Below are 26434 nucleotides of genomic sequence, written 5' to 3' on the forward strand. Positions count from 1 at the left end.
AAAAAAATACATATAATGCTAAGCACCTACTTTGATCCAGACAATGTACTAGGTGATATACTGGTAAATAACCTGGAACTTATAGTCTAATGGTTGGATCTCCAGTTGTCTCTTTAGGCCAAGATGCTGAACGTGGGTAGCTCCATATCTAGTCCCTAGAACAAAATCAGGCACTAAATCAGAGTACATCTCATGGAAGTAGGTTCAAGACTATTCTAGTTAATTGTGGGACTCTAATAATGACAGTATGAAAGTATGCTTTAGTGCTCCGTGTCTCTCTAGTCCAAAATCCACAGCCTAGTCCAAAATCCACAGCCATCAGTGTCAATGGTATGTGGTAGCTACCACATTTTTCAGAAAGACTAGTGTAATGGAGTGAATGGTGATCCCCCAAAAGATAAATCCACTCCCTAATCTCTAGAACCTGTGAATGTTACATACTTTTATAAAAAGGATTTTTGAAGATGTAAGCAAATTAGAGATATTGAGATAAAGAGATGATTATGTATTATTCAGATGGACCCCAAATTGAATTACAAGTATCTTTACAAGAGACACACCAAGGAGATTTGAAAGACAAAGGACTCTTCCTTTAGGAGAAGAAGACCATGTGAAATGGAGGCAGAGAACTGGAGTGATATAGCCACAAGGCAAGGTATAACAACAGCCAATAGAAGCTGAAGGAGTTGGGTTAAGTCAGTTAAGCATTGGACCTAGGCTCAGGTCAAGATCTCATAGCTTATGAGTTCAAGCCCCGCATTGGACTCTGCTGACAGCTAAGAGCCTGGATGGAGCCTGCTTCAGATTCTGTGCCTCCCTCTCTCTCTGCCCTTTCCCCACTCACACTCCCTCTCTCTCTTAGAAATAAGCAAATGTTAAAAAAAGAAGCTGAAAGAAACATGGTACAGAATCCCCCTTAGAGCTTGTACATTTTGATTTAAGAATTCTAGCCTCCAGAATGGATAGCAAATAAATTTCTATTGTTTCAAGGCACCAATTTGTTACAACAGCCACAATAAATTAATACAACCGGTTATAATTCTAGAGTCCCGGTATGTGAATCAGGGATATTGTTCTATTAATTCTTGGGAAGTAGTAAACATAGGCATTAGGGAGAATTCTTGTTTGGAAGGCATGCAGGAAGATGGTTTGCACTACCTGAGCTAGGGTATAGAACATCATTCACTATATTCTGAGTGATCAAGACTTGGCTGGTCCTCTGTTTCTTATTTGGAACCACTGACAGTAAAGTCTCTCAAACTTAAGAGGATCAGGAACAACCCTCTTAAGGGTTGTTAAGTGACCCTTGGGGGTTAACAAAATCACTAAGGAATAGAATTACATGGCTGTCCTCTCCAACAGCAAGTGTGAGTGTCCCTTGAGACTCTCTAGACTAAATGGTATTGTTTCTTTCACTAGCCACTTGTATTTTTGGCATGAATTTCTTCATACAAATAAGATGCTAGCAAAGGAGATTTCAGGAGCTTGAAGTTATGTACCATGTTATATTTTAACTCTAGTAAAGCTAAAAGTTGGAATGCTGAGTTCAAAGAGACTTACACGACACAGGCAGTTTAAGGAGACATGGCACCAAAACTTCAGTGGTTCAAGCTGTATTGGTGGGCTAGTAATTCCTAGCTCCACAGAAGTGGCCACTTGCTTTTACTCAAACTTGAAGGCTTGTGAGCTACTAAAAAGCCACATTTAAAAATACATTCTTTCAATGCTTACTTTTGAGAGAAAGAGAGAAACAGCACGAGCAGGGGAGGGTTAGAGAGAGAGGCAGACACAGAATCCAAAGCAGGTTCCAGGCTCTGAGCTGTCAGCACAGAGCCCGACGTTTGAGCAGGGCTCAAACCCTTGAACCATGAGACCATGACTTGAGCCAAAGTTAGACACTTAACTGACTGAGCCACCTAGGCACCTCTCAAAAGCCACGTTTTTAACATTACTTAGAACTGAATCCAAAGGGTGTCTTCCTCTAGGCACTAAGACAGGTCAGAAACTCAGGTCCATGTAGAAGCCAGGTCTGAGAGAAGAAGCCACAATTACTCTGGTGCCCTACTGCATTCCTCTGGCTACTTGTCTGAACATTAGCTCCACAAAGGGAAAGCCAGATATGGGCAGTGGCAAACTGGAACTTTCCTGCAATGTGCTGGCCTTGAATAACTTAAGCGATTTAAAACCTAGAGTATCCCTATAGGTAGGATCTGGGTAAATACCTGCTGTCCAAGTGACACTGTCAAACCTTTGAAGTCTTGGAAAATGAATACAGCTCTTTATAGTTGAACGTGGCATGGACTAATTAAATCTCAATAGAAGGCCATGGGCTTCGAAATCTGCAGATTTAGAAACAAGTACCAGGAAGGTATGAGGTAGCAGACTGTTGGGCTCTCTCCATCACTGGTTCCACAGAAGAAAAAAAAAAAAACAATTCCCATGATCTGAGAAAACCAAGTATTTATTCAAACTAGGGTGGAGAGATAAAACAGCTGGAACCTCCCATTTTAATAATGTGCTTGTAGATGCTTTTGTTGTTACTATAAAATTGTTTCCCTTAGTTCATTCACGTTTAAGTAGTTGTACGTCAAAACCTTTCTACCACTGTAAATTTAAAGTGTGTTTCATTTTTATTTATTAAATATTCAGCATTTCCAAAATAGTTTAAGGTAGTAGCCTTATTTTTTTTTAAAAAACCGAGATTGGTAGTAGTTCCAAGAAGGGTAAATATGTCCAAGCTACCTTAAGACCTTTCTTTTTCAACAAAAAAGATAAAATATACAATGTAACATTGAAAGGAAAAAAAAATTCTGACCCTTGGACAGAACTACAGTCAAACTGTTGACTATAGCCTACATAAATCTAAAGAAACCCAGGTATTGAATGCCGGGACCATATCCACCTGTCTACTAATATTTCCTTACTTCTATGTTTGACATTTGTTAGCGAATGAATAGAACTGTGGTTAGTAAGAAGTGAAAAACTATACAAAAATTTACTTTTCTTAAATAATTTTACTCTTTCTAAAAACACATCAAGCTTATAACCATGTTATGACATTAAATCAAACAATTTTATTTTATTTTATTTTATTTTCAAAGAGAAGGGAAGTCCTGATCCCATGCTCAGGAGGAGACTGTTTTTTTTTTAATTTTTTAATGTTTATTTTTGAGAGAAAGAGACAGAGGAGTGAGCGGGAGAGGGACAGAGAAAGGGAGAGAGAGGGAGACACAGAATTTGAAGCAGGCTCCAGGCTCTGAGCTGTCAGCACAAAGCTGGAAGCGGGGATCGAACCCACAAACTGTGAGATCATGACCTGAGCTGAAGTCGGACACTTAACTGACTGAGCCACCCAGGCACCCCAAAATTGAACAATTTTAAAGTTATTCCCCAAATCCAAATATTTTCCAATATTTGGTTGTTTGGCATCTTGCAGATTAATCTTCTTGTGGAATATTGATTTGTTGCACGTCATTCTATATAATGGGCAGGAAGCACAATCACTTAGGTTTTGATTGTCAAAAACATGTGGCTTTTAGTTCATTTAGTTTATGGTATGTTTTATGGTCTGTAGACAAAAGAAAAAGGCACTGCTATGTTTCCTTGTTGAATTTAAACCCACATATTATTAAAACATGCTGCTTAATAATACCTCAATGCAAAATTGCTATTATGAGTAATATTCTTGGAAAATGTAGGTGGTTGAATACTTTGCCAATGCTTCTGATTATTATTCCCAAGCTTAGTCCTACTGGTAGAACATGATTTTCTCCATCATATTTAATAAGCCATCACAGTTAAGATGTTACATAAAAATGGCATCTTACTTTTTTAATGCAGACTACGTGCACGGCAGGGGCTAATGTTCTAAGTGATTTTTGGTTTTCCATAAGAAATAAGGGCACCAGCTTTTCTCTTGGCTCTACCCACATTTGTGGCTACATGTTTTTGTTTTTTTTTTATGTAACATTTACATTTATTTTTTTTTTTACAAATAGTTTATTGTCAAATTAGTTTCCACATAACACCCAGTGCTCATCCCCACAAGTGTCCTCCTCCATGCCCATCCCCCCTCCCCCCCACATCCATCAGTCCTCAGTTTTTGTCAGCATTCAAGAGTCTCTCATGGTTTTGTGGCTACATGTTTTAAATGTGTTACAACTTCTCTGCTGAAGCCTGTGCCACATAGCTTTAGGGTTTTAAGAAAACCCAAACACTGAAACCACACTTTGTCAATCTATTCTGAACAGTGACTACGACAGTTTTCATTTTCATGTAATATTCACTCTCATCATTGCCTAAGCAGAAGCTTACGTTGTATATCTCAAAGATACATTCTTTTTTTCAAACAAATGTGGTTTAATTCAAAACATTTTCCTAGCACCCATCAGTCATGGCAACACTACAGTACAACATTGCCACAATAATGTAAGGCTGAAGCATTAACTAACATTTTACATAGAACTGAACCAAAAATATCCTCTGGTTCATTTGTTATCCATTTGAGAAAACCAAAGCAAAAGTGATCGTTTTCCTTTTGAATTTACACAAATACATTAGCTCAGAGATTCATGCGACCTTTTGAACTAGTCAGTATATGGTATAGACTTGAAAGATACATTCTTTAAATGTGATCATAAACCTGGCTCCTGAAAGCATAAAAACAATAACGACATTAGTGCCCCTATCGCCTGTTAGATGTGTTGAAATAGGATTATATTTTATTAGTAATGTCTAAAATTCCTTAACTATGGAAGCCATGTTTAAGTAAGCTAACACAACATTATGTGACTAGGTATCATAATGTAAATATTCTTAGATTATAAAGCAAAATCTGAATGATCTAGACATATTTTCTAAATCCAAAGACTTTGAAACTAAATAATTCCTGGAGGTTTACTGACTACAGAATCAGACAAAAACAATGTTGCATTCAAACCAAAATGATGATCCATGTCTTCAGATTAAAGCTGGCAACCTGTCCATCATCCCAGAATCTTGATTTATGCTTTTTAAATGTAACAACCACAAAGTTTTTGAAAGTGTGTAATACAAAACATTTTAAAATTTAAATACACAGCACTTTTAAAGTTGCTCTCAATTAAAATAAAATTAATACAGAAACAAAGTGGTTTTTTTCCCCCCACATTTCTTCATAGGATATTTCAATAGCAAACTAAGTCTCAATGATGACTCAATTTGAAAAATAGTTGTTATAATTAAATTCCAAGTTAAATAAATAACACACATACCCTTCTAGAAGTTACTATAATAGGATTTGAATCATACTTTATTTTTTCCTTTCCCCTAACAATTTTAAAGTAATTTTATTAAGCTGCAACCAAAACCTTACTTAAGATCTTGGTTCAAACTATCAACCCAGTTCTAATTTTAGACCAATAGCTTTGCCACCCTATACATAATACTGACTAGCTGGATTTAATTGGAATGTATATTAACATTTGACCTGATGGCTCTATACAGATGTAATCCAAGACTTTTAATTATAAGATACTAATTAGTATTGCAGAAATGTTACTATATATTGTTTAGACAAAAATTATTGTTTTTTTATTCAGAGGCTAAGCAATAAATCCTTGAGCAAAGGTAAGAAATATTAAATATGAGAGAGATATAAATTTTGTATTTTAGTCTCCATGAAAGACTTAAAGTTTAAGGTCCTAATTTCCTACACTGACTTGAGACAAGTATGCTAAACTTCTGATTACTCTGCAGGTTTTAATGATTAATCTATTTGGTAAATCATTTATTGCCATTAAATTAATTTAAGCAAAATAATAGAGATTTAAGCATACTTAGATCCTTGTTGACTTTATGAAATGCTAGTATAATTGTCACTTAAATAAAATATTTAATTATTATACAAAGGATATTGTTACTATAATTCTTTCTCAGTGGTTTACTCTTAAAACTCAATTTGCTAGGAGGCCTGTTAACTGACTTCAACGTCATGTCAAATGTGTAAAGTCAGACCCATGGCATGGTCCTTTGATAGTTGGGACTTTTAGCTCACCTCTCTCCTATTAACAGTTGAACATTCATATTTTCCCATGCAATGCTGAAACATTTTAGAAAGCATGAAGAGTCTTTATGTTTTCTGAAAAATCACTAAATATTTACTGAGCTCTAATGCTGTGCTTAACACCGTGCTACCATTTTCACAAAAGCTCTCTTTCACAGTTAGTTCTCATAAGAACCCTTTAAAAAAGGAACTATCTAAGGTGAAGAAACTGAGGTTCAAGCCTTTAGCTTATCCAGGGTTGGGTGGAAAAATGAAACAGAGTGCTCTTGGGGAGTGAATGGTGAAGAGATGTGGAGCACAGATCAAGAAGCATGATAAAATCACTTGGTACACCAAAGTATTTGACTTAAGTTAGCTCCCTGGATGGAAATGCAACGTAGTAGGCAAGCACCCACTTAATCAAAGTCATCAGTAGAAAAAGCTAAATATAACCATAAACCAGCATTGTTTATTTCAACAAATAATTACTAAGTGTGTAGTATATGACAGGGCACTCTGCTAGTACCTGGATTTACAAAGATAAATATGATGGTTCCTTCCCTCAAGAAGCATAAATACCCTAGTGGGAGAGAAATACAAAAGCTGATCTGATTTTGAAATATGAAAAACAGTAAAGGAGGAAGAAAAAAACTATAATGGGAAGAAGATGGAAAGAAATGTGTAGAGAACTATTGTAGTTTGGTAGTTCTCAGGGTGACCAAAAACACAGTAGGGAGTGGCTGGCTGACAATAAGATTGAGGAAGATTTAGAGATTTGTATGGCTTTAGAAGCTATGTTAAAGAGATAACAGATTCAGGATTTTAAAGAGAAATCTAGTTAGACACAGTTTAGAAAGATCACTCCAGTTCATATAAAGACTGAATTTAATAGGAAAAGATTGGAGGCAGGGAAATTAATTGCTATATTAAAGATACAAGGTGAAAAACCAAATCAGTGAGAGTAGGGGATGAAAAGGAGAAAAAAAAAACTGAAAGGAAAATACATTTAGGAAATATTTTTAGAAGTCTAGGATGACCTTTGGTTTCTGACTTGGAATAATTCCATTACATACAACAGGGACTCTAAGAGGAATGTAGGATGGATGTTGAAATCAGTTTCATTATGAACATGTTGATTTTCAGACGCCCATAGAACCCAAGTGGAGCTACCTGGTAGGCACTGGAGTATATGAATCTGACTATCAAGAAAAGAAACCCAAGCTAGAGACACAGATTAGAGAGTTGTGAGAATACAGGTGATTGTTAAAGCTCTGAAAATGGAACAAATTAACTAGCAAGAGTGCATATAGAAAAAGAGTCACAGATCTAAACAAAACACTGGGGGAGAGGGCGGTAAGGGAAGGTGCCAAAATTGAAGCTGGTAATTATTTATATACTAATCAAACCCCTTATTATTTCAGACATTAACTTTGATCTGTTTTTTAGCTGTTTGGACACTATAGAAATTGTTCACCAACCTAAATAAACTTTGTGGTCATAAAAAAGACAATCATTGACCACTATTTCTTAAAAAAAAATGTGTAAGTCTCCATACCCCAAAATCTTTGAATTTAAAGTTGTTTTAACCCCTTTCATAGTTTATGTAAAACCTAAATATAAATCATATATATATTTCCCCTTTTTTCCTCATTAACATCTGATTTCTTCATTACAGAATCATGAAGCCTGAGTAACAGTGACATTAAATATTAGAATTAAAAGGTCAGTTCAAACGAACATATACCTATATGACTGACATGTAGACTTTTGCATCTTTTAGAAGCACTTAAATTTGAACAAAAAATAAAATAAAAACTAATTTATTCATGAAAATCCTTACATTTGAAAACTTTCATGGGTTTTTGTCCTCTGGTTTATATAGAAAATCCTGACCAAGCTCATGTGTGATCTTTCTATTTTGTTCCCATGTGGCACTGACTATTGCCCTGTACTCAAAGACTTCTGTTTTGATTCATAAAACCACATAAATTGAAATGCAACTCATGCCAGCACTGTAGTTCAATTTACAGCCCTGCTATGGTACTGATGCAGTGACTTCCTCAATTCTGTGCAATTATCTCGTGATTTGGATTCAGTCCCAGCAGAACTGAAGGTCTGTTCCTCAATGAACTCAGCTGTCCAGAGTATTAGACAATCCATGGGTTGTGTCCAGTTGGGTTCTTGTAAATCACTTCCCTCCCAGCTTTGAGTTCATCATCCGTGACTTGTGCATAGTAGAAAATCTCCCCAAACCCTTCTTTTACTCTGATTGCATTAGGCATTGTCTGAAAGGAATGGCTCTCATTATCCTCCTTTGATAATTTACATTTTAATTCTAGTTCCAAACAGCTGGCCTCTGCTTTGAAAAAATGGTACAATAAATCCTCCGGGCACACCTCCTCCTCCTCTCCAACCTTTCCAAAGCATCATGTCTTCCAAAGGACTTCCATTTGAAGCAGAAGTCATTCTCAGAGAATTTAAATGGGTATTTAAAGATCATCCGGAATTAACAAGAAATTTAAAGGAGTTATGAGAAATACTTTATACATAATAAGTTCGATGGATTAAGACTTACTACACAAAGAAATAAAATGTATATCATATATATTAGTGACTAGAACACTTTTATTGTCTTTCTATTGCAAAATAGCTTTTTCAAAAACAATCTTTTCTCCTTCTCCTTCTCCTTCTCCTTCTCCTTCTCCTTCTCCTTCTCCTTCTCCTTCTCCTTCTCCTTCTTCTTCTTCCTCCTCCCCTTTCCCTTCCCCTTCTCCTTCTTTAATTCACACCGGCTATAGAAAGGGCAAATATCTGCCAAGGGTGTAGAGTTTCAGCCATCTTGTCCTAAAGCCTTTTCACAGTCTCCTCTCTTTACCAGCTCACAGTGTTTGTCCCAGTCATAACTATCCTAGGACTTGGTTCCTAGTTAAAGCTAGCCCATACACGTTTCTCCTCCATGTACTTTTACACAGGCAAATGAGTGGTGTGATATAAGTATTCATTTATAGCCTATTTAGTTATCCAAAGCATGTGACCCAGCTGTCTTCCCCTACTCTGTAATAAGTTTCTGGAGAGTAAGGATGCAGTCTTGTTTTTTTTCCTCATACTGCTAACATGACTCATAACAGCAGGGGGCTCATAACTGGTTCTTAATAAGCATTTGCTGTATATAAAGACGGGGTCCACAATGGATAGAGTGCGAAAGGCACCTCATAATGCCAACCTTCTTGGTGACATTCAGCTTTCCCTAAAACAAACAAACAAACAAACAAAAAACCCTTATCTCTACAGAACTTTAATCACTGAAATCTTTGCTGCCCAAATAGCTAGCTGACATGATAAACTGATTTGTGCAAAAGTGGGAATTAAGGCAATGTCCTTTCAATTCACTATAGAATGTAAAGCGGTCTTAAAGACAAGAAAATTCATCTCCTCATTTTGTAGATTAGAAAACTGACATCCAGAGACTCAATAACTTTCCCAAGGTCTCAATAAGAGAGTAGACTGATAATGCTTTCTGTATCGTATCTTGAACAAAGGTAAACACCGAGATGTTAGATAAATGATTTTTTTTTCTTTTTAAGAGAAAGAGACAGTGTTGGTTCTTAAAATATTACCCCCCGCCCCCCAAAAAGAGCCATCGTTTCCTTTTGGGTACAGTACTAAATAAGCTGTGTTAAGCTTTGGGGGGTTCTAAACAACTTTATCTAAAACTATTCATTCTTTCAAAAATATTTGTTGACCCCTCCCTCAATGACAAACATTTCTTGGCAGCAGGGTTATCTTGTAGATCCTGTACAAACAAGCAAATAAAAATTATATAGTAACTATAAAATATCACATTCTCTAATAACAAAATTATTGAATTTTTGAAAGATACTTAAAAAACTGAAACTCTATGAAAATGTTTACAGCCTACATACAATGACTTGGAGAGAAATCTAAGTGAAATGTAACAGAATGTTTTTGATTCACCATGATAAAGTTACTATGTCACCTATACCAAACAATAAAATAAGTAAGGGTCTGTAAAATAATATTTGCATTTACATCCTCCTCCAAATAAATTCAGTGCAATGTCCATGTCTATTCATGTTGTGTATTCCAGTATCAACTCACGGGATGACTTAACATCGACTTAAAATGTTGTAAACTGCTTAGCCTTATGTCCAATAAGTCTGCACAGTTCCTTGGTTTCCAGCTGGCTGACAGAACCAGTGGGTGACAGACATCTCTCTCCCTCTTTTTTAATGTTTATTTATTTTGAGAGAGAGAGCGAGAGAGAGAGAGCATGTGGACAAGCACAGGAGGGGCAGAGAGAGAGGGAGAAAGAGAATCCCAAGCAGGCTCCTTGCTCTCAGCATAGAGCTCCATGTGGGGCCAGAACTCATGAACCAGGAGATCATGACCTGAGCTGAAATCAAGAGTTGGACGCTCAACTGACTGAGCTATCCAGCACCCCTAGACATCCCTTAAATATGATAATTCAGTCATTGTCTTTCTTCTTTGGAACTATAATTGTGGAACATAGAGCATTTTGTTCACCCTGTTTTACTTCCTAGAAACAAGAAATCCTTGTCCTAAAAGATAGCTCTAATTTGACTTTCAGATTCTAAGATCTAAAAACAAAACAAAACAAAACAAAAGCTTGAGAGATCTTTGGCAGCTATCCTCATTTATTTCTTTAAATTATTTTAGTGTTTATTATTTTTTTGAGAGAGAGAGAGAGTACAAGTGGAGGAAGGCAGAGAGAGAGAGAGAAAGAGAGAGAGAGACAGAATCCAAAGCAGGCTCCAGACTCTGAGCTGTCAGCAGCTCAACACAGGGCACAAATCCATGAACCAGATCATGACCTGAGCTGAAGTCAGATGCTCAGCTCAACTGTTCAGCTCAACCAACTGAGTCACGCAGGCACCCCAGCAACTATCCTCATTTTAAAGATAATGAAAGAAAGGCCACAGTGGTTGCAGATTTTTTTTTTTTTTGGAAGGCACTTTCTTTATGAGTCTAGGCTAAGACAAGCTGCCCTTTATAAATCATACATATAAATAAAGGCACACATGCACGTACACACACATTAGCCATCTTGTTCAGAGGAGTATAGGTAGTAATAAATGTGGACCTTGGCAATCGCACATAGTTGTGGAATTATGTAATCAAACGTGTAGTCTTACAGATAACAAATGAAACAGCAACAATATGGACTCACAGAAATAATGCAAGTAAAGCTGGAGTTATGCAGTGACTGCCATATGATCCCCCTCTCTGTTCTCCATTTTATCTAACTTCAGATATGGAGTGAAACTTTTACAGATCTTCAATAATGAGTCAAATGTATATAATTACACATGCATATATTCACGTACATTTCAAGTGTTTAAGTTTTAGTAATGTAAGTAGTAACAGAATAAAACTCAGTAAATTACATTTTTTTAATGTTTATTTTTTTGAGAGAGAGAGACAGAGCATGAGTGGGGGAGGGGCAGAGAGCCAGGGAGACACAGAATATGAAACAGGCTCCAGGCAGCGCAGAGCCTGACGTGGGGCTCAAACTCACAAACTGCGAGATCATGACCTGAGCCAAAGTCAGACACTTAACCAGCTGAGCCACCCAGATGTGCCAGTAAATTCCATTCTAGTGTAAAATGAAATTCTCATTAGATTTGGTATAAATTTTTCCAATAAGGGGCCAATTTTTGTTCTATTATTAGATTACGTTATAACTAATTGTATAACAGTTATCACAAATTTGAAACATTGTTTGAGCGTTAACTACATCCTGTGTGGATACAGTACACATAGCCATTTCCTATGTCACTTTCACTGGGTAGGTCTAAGAATCATTTACCAAGTTGCACCTAATCGATAACACTTTTTTTTCTAGGCTAAGAGCTCTCTTGTCCATTTTACCATATCTAGAAGAGTCAAACAAAAACATCTCACTATTAATTTAACTAGACAGTCAAAAATTGTCCAACTATTTAATTCCAATGTATTAACAAGGCCTATTATTAAAATCAGAAGCCAACAGTATCATTTCAGATGAAGAGTATATAAAACAAAACAAAACTCGTAGTTTTTTATACCATGAGTCCCAGATGTCAGTTTGCAGTGAGAAAACCTCATGCAGCAGGCTGGTGAGAAAGAGAACAATATTTAAATATCTGAACCCCAATCCCCAGAGTATATCCATGGTCATATACTCATAAAAGAGAAAATATTTTGGTTTTAACAGCTCCCTACCAGGATCACTTGAATCCTGAGGGTTTAAAAATCATTTGAAAGGCATTTGTGACCATAGACACGCTGAAAGTTTCAGAAGCAACAAACCATCCCATTTTTTTTAAGTGTGAGGGTAACAGATTTAATAAATGTCCTGTGATATCATATTCACATAAAACTTACAGTTTATGCATGAGAAAACGATTTCAGTGTGGAAACAGAATAGCATGAGCAATGCAATCTGTCCCAATTTAATAGCAAACATGATTGAAATGCCACACCACCTTCACTCCTGGAAAGTAAGAATACTCTGGGCATAGACTTTAATTAAAAATGGCTCTCTCAGGGCACCTGGATGACTCAGTTAAGCGTCTGACTTCGGCTCAGGTCATGATCTCGTGGTTCATGGGTTTGAGCCCCACATCGGGTTCTGTGCTGACAGCTCAGAGCCTGGAGCCTGCTTCAGATTCTGTGTCTCCCTCTCTCTCTGCACTCCCCTGCTCATGCTCTGTCTCTCTCTGTCTCAAAAATAAATAAAAAAACTATTAAAAAATTAAAAATGGCTCTCTTGTGAAAATATAGAAAGTAGCCTTATTTTACCTTACCTTGTTCTAAAAAAGGATTCAAAAGATAAGAACAAAAGAAACATCAGTAAGAAGGTAAAGCATAGAAGAGTTAGTATGTGGAATGTATTAACTATAGGTTCTGCACAGTTATTGGAAATGGAACACAATTTTATTCTGAGGTTACCAGAGGCTGAAGGGAAAAAATGTAAACACAACAGGTGCCCATATGATGAAACTAATCCAGTGGTTTAGGACAAGTTCTATAGTTTCTAATATGTTCTGACGAGAGAAATCTAAAGATTTTCCCCATAGGTCAGATATTTGTGACCTCTTAAAAGTATGGTTACATAATTTCAAAGACACTTTCTAGATTTATGCCAAAATAGGACAGAACATTCCAGGAGTTGGTAGGTTATAGTTCACAGGTCAAATGGGCCTATTACCTTCATTTGTAAATAAAATTTTATTGAAACACTTCAACGCTCACTTGTTTACATATTGCTTATGGTTACTTTCTTGCTACAAAACAGAGTTGAGTAATTGGGACAGAGAGTGTATGTGACCTACAAAGCCTAAATATTTTCTATCTGGCCTTTTACAGAATAGCTTGCCAACCCCTACCATATGATATTAGTTATAAAGATATCAAACATTTTAAGAATCCAAATATTTAAAATCAGAACTAAGTAACAAAAATATTTTTGTAATTTTTTGCAAACAACAAATCTGTTTACTTAGATATACACACACATTTCATTAATTTTCAGTAACTGTTTACTACAGTAATTTGTGCAGTCATGTAGTGATTTCCAATACAGCCTAGAAATCAACGGAGTTGTATGGAAATTTGTCCCTAATTCTTTGCTATCTTCCAAAGCCAATGCCTTTTTAAAAGTACATCTTTTGCATGCACATGCATCCCAATAGAAGCTTCTCCTACTCACTAACTACAGTTCTACCTGGCTTCTAATTCTCCTGGCTTCTTCAAATCTATCTTTCAAAAAATGTCAAAGGGCTGGCATTTCTCGCTCCATCTCTATCAGTGTCACCTACTTCCATTTGTTGGTATTGATGTTTTCTTAATTGTTCATGTACATGTCTGCAATCAGAGATCCAAACAAATCTTTTAGTCTTGTACCCTAAATAGGTTGGGGTCTCTAGGCTATGCCATATGTAGAAATTCTAAACCTGTCACTCTGTTCTCTCAAATTTGTCTTGCTAATCTTAGGATATCACATTCTTCTTGCCATTCCCCAGGTCAGAATCCTTCACTGATTTCCAAACCCTCCCCTCCAATGGACTTAATGATAAAACCAAAACCTCTACTAAACCCAATGGTTAAGGACCTCTACAATCCAAGACTACCTTCCAATCCCACTGTTCTCCAAAAGAATCCGTCCATTGCTGGCAATCTGGTTTACCTTCCTCATTGTCACCTCAGTTTCTTTGCTTTTACTACTGTCTTACCCAGGAACTCTTCCAAACCCAGCCACTTACACAGTCCCACTCCACAATCTGCTTCCCATATAAAAGCTTTAGCTTCTACACATGGTGATGTATCCCCTCTTCGGAACTTGCAAAGCATTTATAGGCCATGCTATTCTTTATCATTTATCTTATTGTGCACTATACTCTTTTTTAGTTTTGTGTCTCCTGTCTGTAGTGAATGTCAACCAGGGGAGAGCAATATGCTGTATATTTTATATTCCATAGCATAAGCATGGTTGTTTATTTAGAAGAAAATTACTGTTTCTCTTTAAAGCCTGATTATCAATCCTTTGAAATAACATGTTCTTTTGTATTTGATGTTTAGTGATATCTCAATATTAAGACGCCCACATTTGAATACAATTCTAAGAATACTATTTAGTTTAACATATATCAAAATTATTTCTTGGTTTGTTGTTCATACTTTTAATATTTAACTTGAGTAACTGCAAGTCTGGACAATAGATATATCACTCTATCTAATGGTTCCACATAAAATCAATTAACATTATGATTTAATTAATCTTAAAAACAAAACAAAATGGAGTCAAGGAAAGAAGCTTGAAGAAAAGTCAATATTAATTCAATTCTTCCTTGTAAAACAGAAATAGTAATTTCTCCTACATTATGTGGTATATTGAAAATGTCCTACAAATGACATTACATGAAGGAATAAGAAAATAATAATAATAGTTCTATTTTCTACTGAAGAATGCCTAGAAAAGGGGGTAAACAGCCTTGCAGTATGCCAGAGGTATAATCAATCAAATGTCTGGCAAACTGTGTTTCATGTTAAGCTCATAGAGCTTTACGCTAGGTCTACAAATATATGAAAAGTACATTAAATATTTTAGTATAAGCAATACATGCATGATCATTAATCTCTCAGGTGATCCAAGATTATCATGAAATTGGACCAGCTTCCTTACTAAATTTTCAGGAGATTTAAGCCATTGCCCCCAAGAAGCAAAATATGTGTTACTCTGTTATTTAATTTATTTATAAATTTCAGTACGATGTTGTTCAGTGGTTGTTGCTTGGCACCTAAACTTATTTACAACTAAAGCTGCTGTGGGGAAATAGCCAAAGAACAGATCCATATTGAAACTAGAATGATTTGGGGGCCTACTTTTCTCAAATACATATTTTTACTTTTCTGTTTGTTTACTTTTTAAAGGTTGGTTTTGGGTATAAAAAGGCTATGAGGGTTAAAATTACTTATACATGTAATTTTCCAATATCGAAAGAAAATGACACAATTTGGGTTACATATGTTTATTATTTAATTTTTTTAAATGTTTATTTTTGAGAGAGAGAGAGAGAGTACAAGCAGGGGAGAAGCACAGAGAGAGGGAAACACAGAATCTGAAGCAGGCTCCAGGCTCTGAGCTGTCAGCATAGAGCCCGAAGCTGGACTCAAACCCACGAACCACCAGATAATGACCTGAGCTGAAGTCGAGTGCTTAATCGACTGAGCCATCCAGGCACCTCAAGGGTTACCTATGTTTACAGTGTTATATTAGATCAGGTTAACATATGTCTATTTATAACCCCACCATTGATTTCTGATTTTCTAAATTATTTCTCTCTTGAGATTTAACACATTAGTGAATAAGATACAGATATGTCCATAGGGAATTAGATAATATAATTAATCTTTGGAAACTTTTATGAGAGTCTCAAAAAAGTCTGCTTCTACTACCTTAAAAATTAGAAAGCACTGCAAGTCAAATAAAAGTCAAAGCCCTCATCTTGATCAAGAGGACCTGAGTGACCTGGCACCTGCCTTCTGCTCTGATTTCCTCTCCTACAACCCTTTATCATGTTCATTACACTTCAGTACCATTGGCCTTGAATTTGTTTCTCCAATATGCCAGGCTTCTTCCTGTTTCAAAGCTGTTGTTTATGCTGTTCCCACAGCTTGAGAATTCTTGCCCACCCACATTCCCATGGCTATTCCTCATTACTAGAGTCTATAAAGGCAGCCTATCCCATCCCAAATAAGTTTTATTATATGCTTTTGTTTCCTCTTTCTTATAGCATTTCTTCATGTTTCAAATGTTCACTCACTTACTTGTTAGTTTCTGTCTCCTGTTATTAGAAAGGATATAAGCTCCATAAAAGCAGGAGTTTGTATGGTATGTCCCAATACCCTACACAGTCAGAAAAATGCCTGATGTGTACTAGGGATCCAGTAACCATTTGTTAAATAAATAAGCGAATGATTTATGGACCATGATACTAGAAATACTTATGGCTCACTTGCCTGATATTAAATGGAATAAAGACAGAGAGTGAATCCTTCCCAAGGAATAATATCATCTTAATTTCTTAGAGATCATTTAGATTTTCAGATTAGCAAATTCAACAAACCACAACAAAGAAGAGGAACAAGGAATATCTTATTTTTTTTAACTTGTCTTTATAAAGTGTAGATTCCTGGTGTGCAGTTAAGATGACTTTTCCTGTATTTACATTTCAAAATAAAAACACTCCAGAGAAGGACAATATACACAATGCAGCTTTCACAAAAAGGACATGGAAATGATTTTAAGGAATTCTGTTGCATCTACTCAGTGATGAAACAGCCACTCCAATTCTGATGGGCGATTAAACATGTTCATCTGGACAAACAGGCCCTACTGTATACCATTCTCTAACAGAAGGGTAACAGAATTCCTTCATTCCCTGGGTAGTGAGATCGTTTCAGTTTTCAGTGTCTAGGAATATGTTTCTCTTTAAATATTTAAGCATGGTTTCTGCTTAATTTCTTTCCTCCAAGATGCTTTTCATGCCTTTCAAATATTTGTCAACTTCAGACTCTACAACGCCTAAGCAACGTGGGTGCAGGTGAAGCTCCACTGAACACAGTAACCATAGCAACACCTAATTCTTATTTAATTTGCTGTCTCCTTGGAAGAAGCAAAAAACAAGAGGGATGGAGCACTGTAGACAGAGAAACAGGAAGACATACAAGAGTAAGAAAGAGGGAAACAGGCAGAGACACAGAGGCCCACAGCCTTTCTAGCTCACTTCCCCCTAGCTAAAAATATTAAAGCTGGGGGAAACACAAAAGGAAAGCTATTTCTGAGCAAATTTCATGTTGCTATAGGTCAGAAAAAAGTTTCAATCTGGCTATTTTTGTTGGATTCCCCTTGTACATAGAGCCAAGTTTAAACACAGGCTCCATCAATCTGGAGGCATCAGTATGGATAGTTCAAGCTCAGGAGCTTTTGCTCCTTGACTTTCCAAGTACCTTGAGTCTGGGCACACATCCCCAGAGTTTAAACTTCTGTTTTAAGAGATCCAAACCTCAGGAATGGTCCTGGGCAGGAACCCGGTCAGTGTTTCCTGGATCAGGTTTAGTCTCACCAATTTCAGAAGTGTGACTGGCACGCAGCTGGTTGGAATGGCCTTAGAATTCCAAGTCTCTCCCTCTTTGGTGTCCATGAGAAAGGCACAGTAGAATTACAAAGTTGGGCAGGTACGACTGTCACTTCACCTAAACCCCTCAGCTCAGAAAATGACAATATAATCAGAATTGGAAACAGAAAGTCAGAGTGTAATGTTTCTCCACTGGCACCCACAACAAGCTCTGAGCTGGAGCCGGAATGACAGAGTATTAGGCCTGGCTCCGCTTCTCAGGGCCTTGGGTAAGTCACTTAACAGCTCTGTGTACCAGTTTATTCACATAAATATCAAAAGCTCACATCATTTGCTCTTGACAGTCCCTCTTCCCCTTCAAACATCATCTAATTCATGTATAATTAGCCTGTCTTAAGAACTAATGTCCCTTCTACAATGGCAAGAGGCACAAAAGTAAAGAATACATTAATGTCATCTTATTTTTCCAGGTATGTAAGCACATAATCCTTTGAAGCCACTACTTGATGGGGTTAAGAAGAGCTACTCTGTTATATATGCTATAAATAAATTAAAAGCAAAAGGGAAAGATTTTATTTTATTAAAAAATATATTTATTTATCTCTGAGAAAGAAAGAGAAAGAAAGAGTGAGGGGGAGAGAGAGAGAATTCCAAACAGGCTCCACGCTGTTGGCATAGAGTCTGACATGGGGCTCAATCTCACAAACTATGAGATCATGACCTGAGCCAAAATCAAGAGCTGAATGCTTAACTGGCTGTGCCACCCAGGTGCTCCAGGAAAAGATTTTATTAAAAATCAAAAACCAGTTTACTCATTTTCTTTTTTTAATTAAAGATTTTTTAATATTTATTCATTTTTGAGAGACAGAGCATGAATGGGAAAGGGCAGAGAGAGAGGGAGACACAGAATCCAAAGCAGGCTCCAGTCTCTGAGATGACAGCATAGAGCCCAATGAGCAACTCGAATTCACGGACCACAAGATCATGACCCAAGGTGAAGTCATGTACTATGACTCCATATTATTGTCCAATGAAGAAAGAAATTGTATGCTACAGATTGTAAATTTTTGTTCAAACAATAAATGATAACTATGTGCAGTAAATTAATGAAGGAGGTCTTTTCTAGCTATACAGAACTCAGTAACATTAACATAAAGAGAATGTGTAACTGAATCCTTAAACTTTTTTGCTTGTTTTTAAAATGGGCCAAAAGAATATGGTACCTCATATAAACACTAACAAAAAGTGAACAGCATATTGTTTAAAATATTGTTCTGCCAAAAACATGCATACGCTTAAGAAAAGACTAAATTACAATTTTGAAAGGCACGATGCCCAAACAATGAAATTTCAAAGCTGAGCGTTATTTAATTGCTTTCATGTCAATGAAAGTGATGTTGCATCATTCTTTCTAGCCAATAAAATTAAGAACACTTTTTCATATCAGTTCATTATAGAATTTCACTATTGTCCATTAACAGTACAACACAGTACTGTTAAAATTGTTACAACAATAAAATGTAGCCAATTATAAAACCATTAATACTTAAATAAAGTAATGTGAAAGGCTGATATTGGAATGATTAGCTGACCTCAAACTAATAGAATTTGTGTATTTACTTATGAGTTTGCTTTATATGTAATAAACCTAGACAATGAAGAGATGAAATATGCTCGTGGATATTAGGCACTGTGTTTTATAATCATTTTGAAATGGATTCAAGGTGGCAAATGATGATGTTGTCCAAAGCAATTTAATCAGAAATATTTTATATAAAACTGAATTAATTTGGTTCAGTATTTTCTGAATAGTCATTGACTAGTTGATACTCAAAGTATTAAGTGTATATTTGTGGTATTAGTTAACCAGCATAAAGTGAAGATAATGGATTGACTGATACATAATGGCCTTACTAGTCTCTTTAATTTATAAAAATAGCTGAACCATTTTACTTGACTTCAGGTGAACAAAATGAAAAAAAAAAGTTCATTAACCAAATTTTTCATTTTGAAAACAATAATTGTATAGACGTACCATTATTACCCACAGATTTTTTAAAAATTAATTTAGGGGCTCCTGGGTGGCTCAGTCAGTTAAGTATCCAACTTTGGCTCAGGTCGTGAACTCTCGGTTCGTGCGTTCGAGCCTGGCATTGGGCTCTGTGCTGACACCACAGAACTTGGAGCCTGCTTTGGGTTCTGTGTCTCCTCTCCTTGCCCATCCCCTACTTGCACTGTCTCTTCCTCTCTCTCAAAAATAAATAAACATTAAAAAAAATAATTTAAAGAAGGTGCTGAGGACATAGTTATACATCAGATGAGCGTTTATGTTTAAGATAAGGGAACTTGGGGAAACTTGGCTCCAATCATGGGAAGAAACAAGGTAGTAACTTTTCTTTTTGATTCAGAAAGACCTTCTAGAGGAAAGAAACATGATCAAAGACTGGTATACAAGGAAAAGATTACTCATGGCTAGAGGACATAAAAGGCAGGATCAAAGAAAGAGCCAAGATAGGGATGGAACCTTGAGGAGAGTAAGGTAGCCTAAAACTGCATGTTAAGTGAGAAATGTAGATGTAATGGAAAATAAATTTCCATAAAAATAACAGGCTATACAATATTTGCATTTTTCTAATGATAAATGATTTTTGCACAAATTGAAAGAGCAAAGAAAAGGAATGAATGGAAAAGGGTCGGGGGAAGAAAGAAGGAAAAAAGAAAAGAAAGAAGGGAAAAGTCAACCTGTGTGATCTTATAAATGAAATTATTTTCTCTAAAGGACTTATAAACATAACCAAAAATAAAAAAAAAAGATTTTTGCCACCTCTGGTGTGTTTTAATGGAAACAAATTGTTTAAAACTTTCGCCAAGGCCACAGTATAAGGTCACCAATTGAAAGAGGAAATCTTGAGCTCTTTATGTTGTCCAAATTCTCCCAGAATTTCCCTCAAATGTATAAGTAAGAAGTTATCAGAGGTAAAATACTATTCACTCAAAGGAAAGCTTATTTCTCTTGAACAGGAAAGGTTAAACTCAAAGATTAGATTCAAAGTGTTTTCCATAAAAAGTCAACTAATAGTGCTCATATTGTTTTTAAGTATTTGATTCACTACAGAACTGCTTCCAAAGCATCCTTTATAAATTTTACAAGGAAACACCTATGGCCTTAGTTCAACGTAATGACAGGGGGGGATATGAACAAAATATTATGAGGTGATAGGGAAAAAAAAAAAAGACTTCTTCCTTCACCATCCACTTAGACACAGGCTCTTCTCCATCCTGAATAGACAACTATTAACAACTGAGAATTTGCTTTCGTTCCTCATCTCTTCCACTCCAATCCACCCACCCAAACTTTCCCACAGACCTCGCCCTTGATTTTGGTCCTTTGTCTACTACTTCTGACTTCATAGTTCTTTAACTGTTTTTGAGGTCTGGAATCAGTTCCTGGGACAGATAATTTCTTGAGAATATCCAAAAAACTCTGAATTTGAATTTTCATGTGCTGTACAGTATTGAATGACATGACTTTCTACGGCTGACTGATGGAAGTATCTGAGGGCTATTAGTATTTCCATTATGAATGTATACGTGTGTACATATAGTTATTATATCTATACACACACAAACACAAAGAGTTATGTTTTCTCATTCCCTAACTAAAAATATATATATGGAATAAAGAAGGTAGATATACATTAAGGTATTTATATAACTGATGCATAATAGCTTATCATTGAGATGCTAGGACACTGCAGTCCCTTGCACTCTGTCATATCTGTAATACAACAGCTACTCATTTGAATGTTACCTCCTATAAAAGAAACAGATCCTTCCAACTTTACATGTAAGTTTCTTAAAGCCAAGGACTATGTCTCCTATTTTTTTGGTATCTCATTACACAGCCTCCCATATGATATTTTGCATCTAGTAGAAACTTCAGAGATGTATAATAAATAAATAGGAATAAATGTTCTAAAAGTTAATTTGTACTGAAAGTAATACTATTAGAGAATAGTAGTAATAGTAATAGAGAAGTCTAACATTCAAATGTGAGATTAAAATGGTGTGAAGGGAAGGGTAAATTGATGAAATGATGAAAATACTGCTGCTTGTACAAGAGGTATAGACTGAATAGATCAAGACAACAATGGTAATAAAAGCATTGACAGAATTAAAGTTCCAAAAAGAACTGATATATGTGAAAGAATCAGATATGACTTGCAGACCTTAAAAGCATCATTAACTCATGTATCAAGAGACAAAAGAGCTTATGACTGCTTCAGAATTTATCTTCAGGTTCATGCATCTAGTAATGACTTACCTAATGACTACCCTTAGCATTAGGGAATATAATATTGACCTAGGGGTATGGTTGTCATCTACTGTATCTGTTTATTTCAGACTCTTATCTTAATTTGTCACAAAGAAATTTAGCATTGAAAAGAGTTCATTACTCAGAATCAGCTTGAAAATTGAACTCCCCCAATTGGTTTCCCCAATTTGGTCTGTCTCCCATGGATATTGATGAATAATTTAGGAAGGTACATATTGTCATGTATACATCTAATCAGATATAATAACTATTTAATTTTCAAGTCCAATCATGTAACTATAGTTCTCAAAAGCACAGTGGTCCATTCTATTACCCAGTTGCTAGTAAAATTCAACACAATATATGTGTGTCATAAGAAAACATGCAAAAATACAGTAACACATATCTTTCTTCCTTCTCCCTTCTGATGTTTAGAAAATTTGCAAATTGATTTAAGCCAAAAGTGGTAAAGGAATGAAATAGTTCCTTCAGGCTTAGATTCTGTGCCAAGTTTCATTTCTGGCTGCATATTTTTGTCCAAGTTCAAGATCCCTGAAATACTTTAAAAAAAGAAAACATCCCTTTAACCTCAGCAAAGCAAAATCAGCAGAGGCTGCTATGGGGGTGAGGAGGGCTTCTGCCTAGAGATGGGTGTGCTCGGTGTTTGGTTTCCACTGAGAGGATGTCTTCTCTCTCAATGAATCCGAAGTAGCTACTACGATGAGGTAATGGCTGTGCCAGTTTCACTGGGTCATGCTCTCTCAGCACATTCTTTCTCTTTCTCCTCCCTGAGAAGGTGCTGTAAACAAGCCATCCTGAGAGAGAGTTGCTGCAGAGAATTAACAATTCCTACATTCAAAATTCTTGACACAACTATCTCTGCTTTTGGTAGTCTAGACACAACTAGAAGCTAAAAGCAGCCCAGACGGCCAGAAAGAAACAGGTTATTTGACAAGAAGAGGGGGAAAAATAAGAGAAGAGAGAAACAAAGAAAATGAAAACTCATGTAATCAAAAAATGCTTAAATGCAGCTCAATTTTTAAATTGCTTAGATCTCCAGATGTATACTAGACAATTTTCTACTTATGTGTAAAATGTTTAAAAACTTTTGTAAATTAAATAATATGACAGCAAACTATGATATGCTACAAATTAAAATCAAATAAATCATGAACAGATAAACAGGATATGCCAATGATCTTAAAGGCACCATACCTCTGATAATATGAAAATCATACATCCAGATATAAACCTATGATAATCAAAAATGCCAGAAAATCAATGTTAGAAGACACACAGACACACAGAAATAAATATTCTTTATTGAAAGAAAAAAAATGCCATTTATCTTTTCTTGGAGGGAAGATGCTTTGTGCATGAAGGGGAGAGGGTTGATTGAAACACCCAGGATTTACAAATTCATAAAGATTTCTACCTAAACATTCCTATTGCCCAGTTAAATGGGTGTTCTGTGACACATTCAGGTGAAAGGCTGTAATCTTCTTCTTGGGTATTCTAAAGGGCTTTTATTTATTTAATCTATTTCCATTGACAAAAAATGTATAATTGCCCACAATGAAATGAGAGGGTGACAGAGCTATGCTTTACACTGGGCTGGTACCTGAAGCTCACACATGGGACATTTTGCATAATGTGCCTCACATAAAAGGCTTTGTTCTCCATCGCCTCACTGCGGCTGCAAACCTCAATTTCAGTTTGCAGTCATTTCCTCTCCTGGACCAACCATTTCTAAACAAATTATACCTTTAATATTTGAGTTAGTTCTTTGCCAACATCCATTAATCCTTCTGCCTCACATTCAAAATTATATATCACCCAAGAATATGTTTTGTTTTGCACTACAGATTTCATTCACACCCTAAGCCCCCAAATCCTCAAAGATAAATTTTAAAAGATGTGTCTTTTAAGTAGCTACTCCCTTCTGTAATATTCTGCATGTAGTGTATTACATATGTGTGCGCATGTGTGTGATGTGCACAAGTGCATATATGTGCGTGAGTATGTATGTGTATGCATTTAAACAAAAACCCTTCACATTGTGTCAGTTTTAAAGGTCTATATCCTGGAAGCATTATGCCAAGGGCTTACAGCAGACGGCACACAGTAATTGTTATAAATGGGCATGTTGCTAATGAAAGCTTTTAATTTTCTGACCAAAATCCGTAAGCCCTGACTCCAGGCAGTAGAACATCAATTCCACTTTTCAAAAGATGCTTTTTTTTTTCTGACCCCATCTGCTTTACTCTCCCCTCCCCTCCCCTACACACACCCAAACACAACACCTCCCCACTCCGGGCTCCTTTCATACACTCCTTCTTTAAATTTCCACCCTTAAACAAAAGACTACGTTGGGGAAGGGGGGCAATGGGCAATGCATGCCCCCAAAAGCCTTTAAAAATAAAAAGAATAGAGGGTCTGTAGATATAGCTTTCTCACCCCCATCGTTTGAAACAGAAATACTCTGTATACGCTCGAGCTCCTCCAGACATTTTTTTTCGTGTCCCGCCCTCCAACACGACCAGACATAGATTTCTCAATCTCAGATTTATCAATTTTTTTCTTCCAGCTGTTTCTGTAAGAATTACAAGAAAAATGATTTCAAATTGACAAGGCTTCCCTAACTCGCTCATTCGTCAGTGTGCGGTTCTCTGCAGCTAGATGGACAAAAACATTCTCTACCTCGAATTCTCCCTCTCCACCCCCCTCCCCCCCATTATCTTTGTATAGCCCACTCCTCGTCTTTCTACAGCTCAGGTAATATTAGCTCTCTATATGGATATCCTAACCCGCCGTTAAGTTCCCAGGGTTTCAAAGTGGTACCTAACAAGGTCACACACTCTAGAGCCCAGGTAGCAGCGCCCATTCCCCTGCTCGGAGGTGACACCTGGAGAGGCCGGGCCTGAAGCTTCCGCCAGGTGGGAGGCGGGATCGCAAACCAACCTGTGCCGGCTTCCAAGGCAGAGAGAGGGGACCAGACAGCCCCTTCCCCAGTGCCACCCGTTTCCGAGCTGAGGCTCCCTCTATGCAGAAAGCGAGGCGGAGGAAGGAAGGGCGCCGTGTACAGAACCAGAGGCGGCGACGGCTCCCTTACCTGGACGCAGAGTCTGGATGCACCCGCGGCGGCTGCTGCCTGCGCTCACGGACCTGAGAACTAAATGCCCTCCGGAGAAGGAGAAAAAGGGGAGACGGGGCAGGGGAAGGAGGAGACGGAGGAGAAGAGAAAGAAACGGAAGGAAAGAAAAGGAAGCGAGGAGGAGGAGGAGGAGGAGGAGGAGGAGGAGGAGGATGCCCTNCCGGCGTCCCCGGAACAGAGGCAGCCAGCCGCCCTTCTCTGACTCCTGGGGGGGGATGGGAGAGTCTCTCTAAATGCCCTCCTTTCCCCCTTCTGTCACTGTGAGGCGAAGACTCACCGGGCTTCCTCCCCGAACCTGACAGCACTTGCATTCGGAAAGGACAGGAACATTGCGGGGAGCGTGAGGACAGAGACCAACGCTTGTCAACACTAAGGGAGCAATGGCTGTCATTAATCAGATTCAGTAATTCTTATTCATTCCACAAATGTTTATTAAAACCTACTGTCAGGCACTGTTGTAGTCACTGTGGAAACATCATCGAATAAAGCAAGATTCCCTTGCCTCCCTCCCCGCACCCTGCCTTCATGGATTTTATTTACATGCTACGTAGCTAGATGTATGATCCAGCGTCCCTTTGCTACATCTAAACCTCGGTGTATGAATGAGGATTAAAAATATTAGCCATATCCTTCTGCCATGTTTAATATAAGGATGCAATTAGATCATGAATAAGAAGTCTGTGAAGAATATGAAGAATAATATAAGAATAATGAGGGGCGCCTGGGTGCTCAGTCGGTTAAGCGTTGACTTCGGCTCAGGTCATGATCTCACGGTTCCTGGGTTCGAGCCCCGTGTCGGGCTCTGTGCTGACAGTTAGCTCAGAGCCTGGAGCCTGTTTCAGATTCTGTCTCACTCTCTCTCTGACCCTCCCCTGTACATGCTGCTCTTCTCTGACCCTCCCCTGTTCATGCTGTCTCTCTCTCTCTCAGAAATAAATAAAACATAGATATATATTCTTATATATATTCTTATATATATATTCTTACATATATATATGAATAATGAACTAGCACAGAAAATGATGCCTTTGAAATGTCGCCATTAAAAATATTACCTCAAATACTTTTGAAAGTGATATGACCAACTGAGAAAACAGATGATTCTTTACCATGGAATCTTTCTAATAAGAGAACAGCACTTTATTGTAAGTAAGAGAGGGAAGATGCAACTCAGAATTGCTTCAAGCGTCTATATCAAGTCGTAACAAGGTGTTTTTAAGGTCAGCCAAGATAGAGAGGTGTGGCTTGTACAGTTTCAACAGAGCTGTTGAAACAGCACCCAT

At 37.0% G+C, this 26434-nt stretch overlaps 1 protein-coding gene across 1 annotated transcript in view; it reads right to left on the reverse strand.

Annotated features, from left to right (window-relative positions):
* MAP2 (microtubule associated protein 2) overlaps positions 1-25263 on the reverse strand; it is a 275625-nt gene extending 250362 nt beyond the window's left edge. The window contains exon 1 of the mRNA XM_077771035.1: positions 25110-25263. The gene's annotated coding sequence lies outside the window, so the exon portion shown is untranslated. The remainder of the gene's footprint in view (positions 1-25109) is intronic.
* Between the last annotated feature and the right edge of the window lie 1171 nt (positions 25264-26434).

The sequence above is a fragment of the Crocuta crocuta genome, unplaced genomic scaffold (assembly GCF_008692635.1).
Source record: "Crocuta crocuta isolate KB4526 unplaced genomic scaffold, BGI_CrCroc_1.0 scaffold160, whole genome shotgun sequence".
NCBI classification, from domain to species: Eukaryota; Metazoa; Chordata; class Mammalia; order Carnivora; family Hyaenidae; genus Crocuta; species Crocuta crocuta.